At 35.9% G+C, this 3,381-nt stretch overlaps 1 pseudogene; it reads left to right on the top strand.

Annotated features, from left to right (window-relative positions):
- The first annotated feature begins 2,546 nt into the window (after positions 1–2,546).
- LOC102768657 lies at positions 2,547–3,375 on the top strand (annotated as a pseudogene).
- Positions 3,376–3,381: the final 6 nt, after the last annotated feature.

Raw genomic sequence — 3,381 nt, 5'->3', positions numbered from 1 at the left:
AGGCTCCAGCTCTTAGGCCTCTGCTCCGGAAAGTAGGTAATTGAAACAATATATAACGCCAGCTCTGACTCCAGCTCTGAGATCCTGGCTCGCTGAAAGCAGGTTTCTGGAGTTTTTTTTTTTTAGCTTCTATATGTTACTATGCTTCAAACTGCAGGCTCAGAGGCCTGCAACAGCAGGCAGGGAATGTCGGAGTCCGCCATCACTGAAGCAAGCAAGCCTCATGTTCAGTTTAAGCTGCTTGGCTGCCGGTCGCCATCTTGGCTGTCAGTTAATTTGCATATCTTGCTGATTAGCCAATGGGATGGGTAGCGGTCGTAGGCCAATTACCATGTTTCTCTTTTATTAGTGTAGATGGGACTCTTTCTGGGTTTCATGGCAGAAGTGTTTGCCCGTAGTGGATCATGACCTGAAGCCATTTATGTATAATGTAATTACTGATGAGAAAGGCCTTACATCTATAAGTTTTTTTAATATGTCATTTATTTATTTGTTCCTCAATTAATCAATTATTGCCTTCTTTTTAAATAAATAGATATCGTCTCCATATCATTTTATTATTCTTGTCATTTACCAAGCTGTATGTTTTTTAGTTATTTTCTTAGTTGTTGCCCTGAGTTTATGATTAACATCTTAATTTATACTAATTTCAATATCATATAAAAAAACTTTGTTCATACATATTGCTCTCCCAATAGTGTTATTGCCAGAAATTATATCTTTATTTTTATACATAGGGTGCTTATAATTATATATTTGTAATATTGGTTTTTGTAATTGTCTTTTATTTTTCTCACCCAAGGATATTTTTCCATTGATTTTTAGAGAGAGTGGAAGAGAGAGGGAAAGACAGAGAGAAATATCAATGTGAGAGAAACACATTGATTGGTTACCTCCTGCCCATGCCCCTGACCAGGGCATGGGCAGGGGAGGAGACGGCAACAAAGGTATGTGCTCTTGATAGGAATTGAACCTGGGACCTTTTGATCTGCAGGCTGATGCTCTACCCACTGAGCTAACAGGATAGAGCTTTGTAGTTGTCTTTTAAATCATATAAGAAAAAAGAGGTGTTACAAACAAAAAACACATTAATACTGATTTATCTTATCCAGTTACCATTGATGGCACTTTTTATTTCTCCAATTACAAGGCAGAGTTGGACAGAACAAAGAAAAATCATAATCCAACAAAAAAACTCATTTTAGATGCAGATATACAAGTAGGTTGAAAGTAAAGGGAAGAAAAAGACATTCCAAACAAATAGTAACTGAAAGAGAGCTGGTGCATCTATACTATTACTAGACAAACTATTACAAGAACAAAATGACATTATATAATAACATTTCAATTAATGAAAATATAATAATTATAAACATATATGCACCTGACAGTAAAGTCCAAAATATATAAGGCAAAAACAGACAGATTTCAAGGAAGAAACAAGCAATTCATCAATAATAGTTGGAGGGTATAACACCCCATATTCACTACTGGATAGAACAGCTAAACAAAATACCAGCAGGAAATTGAAGGTGTAAATAAATCTGTAAAGCAGTTAGACGTAACAGATACATATGGAACACACCACTCGAGGACAGCAGACCATAAGTTTTTCCTCATGTACCCATAGAACCTATTACAGGGTAGACCATGTGTTAACCAATAAAATTTGTCTCAATACATTTAAAAATATTGAAATCGTATAAAGTATCTTATCTGACCTCACAAGAATACAGCTACAAATCAATAACATAAGAAAATCTGGAAATCACAGAAATATGTGAAAATTAAACATTACACTATTAAAAAACAAATGGGCTAAAGAAAAAAATCATAAGAGAAATTAGAAAATACTTTGAGATAAAATAAGAAAAACTGGCATACCAATACTTATGAGATGTTGCAAAAACATTACTTAGAAGAAAATGTATATCTGTAAACACCAAGATTAAAAGGAAAAATTATCTCAATAATCTAACCTTCCATTTTATGAAACTAGAAAAATAACAGAAAATGAAACTGGAAGCAAACAAAATAAAAAAGAAATAATAAATATGAGATTAGGGATAAAGAAAATTAAGAACAGCAAAACACTAGATAGGATTAACAAAAACAAAAGTTAGTTGTTTGAAAAGATCAACCGTATTGACCTGCATGCACTAGGTAGACTGACCAAGAGAAAATAACCAAATTACTGAAATCAGAAGTGATAGTGGAGACATTACTACAGACCTTAGGGGAACAAAAAAAGGATTATAAAGAGGATACCATACCTTATTCATACGGTATGCCAATAATTAGATTACCTAGATAAAGTGAAAATTTTCCAGAAAGATAAAAATCTATAAAAAATAGACTCCTTCCTGATCCTCTGGGCCCCAGCCCACTGATCAGTCCTGGTGCAGCCGAGGCCAAAGCAATGGGAATCCCTCCATGGTGTACCCGGAACAGAGGCCTTTGCAGGGGAAGTGGCAGTGTCTTTGAGGAAACTGGAAGCCTGTGGTGATCCCTGATGACCCGTTTCCTAATGCTGGGGAATCGAAACTCAGCTGCGCACTATGTAGCCTGACTCGGGCTGTCATGGATACACTGGTAGAAGATGATATCTGCATTCTAAATCATGAAAAAGCCCATAGGAGAGATACAGTGATCTGGTCTCAACATATTCAGATGAGTCTGTTGCTTCACATTTTGCCCCTGTCACTGCATATGAAGAAATCAAAAAACGACTCAAGGATTCAGAAAAAGAGAACTCTTTCCTAAAGAAAAGAATAAGATTTTTGGAAGAAAAGCTTATAGACACTTTATTAGATGGAGAAACAAGTTCTGTAGGATGAGAACAAGTAAATAAGGCCTACCATGCATACCTAGAGGTTTGCATTGATAGAGATAATTTAAAGAGCAAGTTGGATAAAATGAATAAAGACAACTCTGAATCATTGAAAGTATTGAATGAACAGCTGCAGTCTAAAGAAGTAGAACTCCTCCAGCTAAGAACAGAGGTGGAAACTCAGCAGGTGATAAGGAATTTAAATCCACCTTCATCAACCTGGAAGGTGGAAAAGTTGAATTGTGACCTGAAGATCCATGGCTTACAACAAGAACTAGAACTGATGAAGAAAGAATGTAACAATCTCAGAATAGAGCTACAAAAAGCCAAACAAAGGATGCATCTCAGGAAGAAAATCTGCAGAGAAGAGATTGCCAAAGACTAAGCATTTCAAGTGATGATGTGCAAAATGTATACTGGGAATTGAAGAGAGAAATGTCTAATTTGCATCTGGTGACTCAAGTACAAGTTGAACTACTAAGAAAACTGAAAACCCCAACTGTGATAAACAAAGGCAAGTCAATGTTTGCCAGACACCACTGATTCCAGCC

Source organism: Myotis davidii, unplaced genomic scaffold (assembly GCF_000327345.1).
Source record: "Myotis davidii unplaced genomic scaffold, ASM32734v1 scaffold624, whole genome shotgun sequence".
Lineage (NCBI taxonomy): Eukaryota > Metazoa > Chordata > Mammalia > Chiroptera > Vespertilionidae > Myotis > Myotis davidii.
This window is presented reverse-complemented; position numbering and strand designations above follow the sequence as displayed.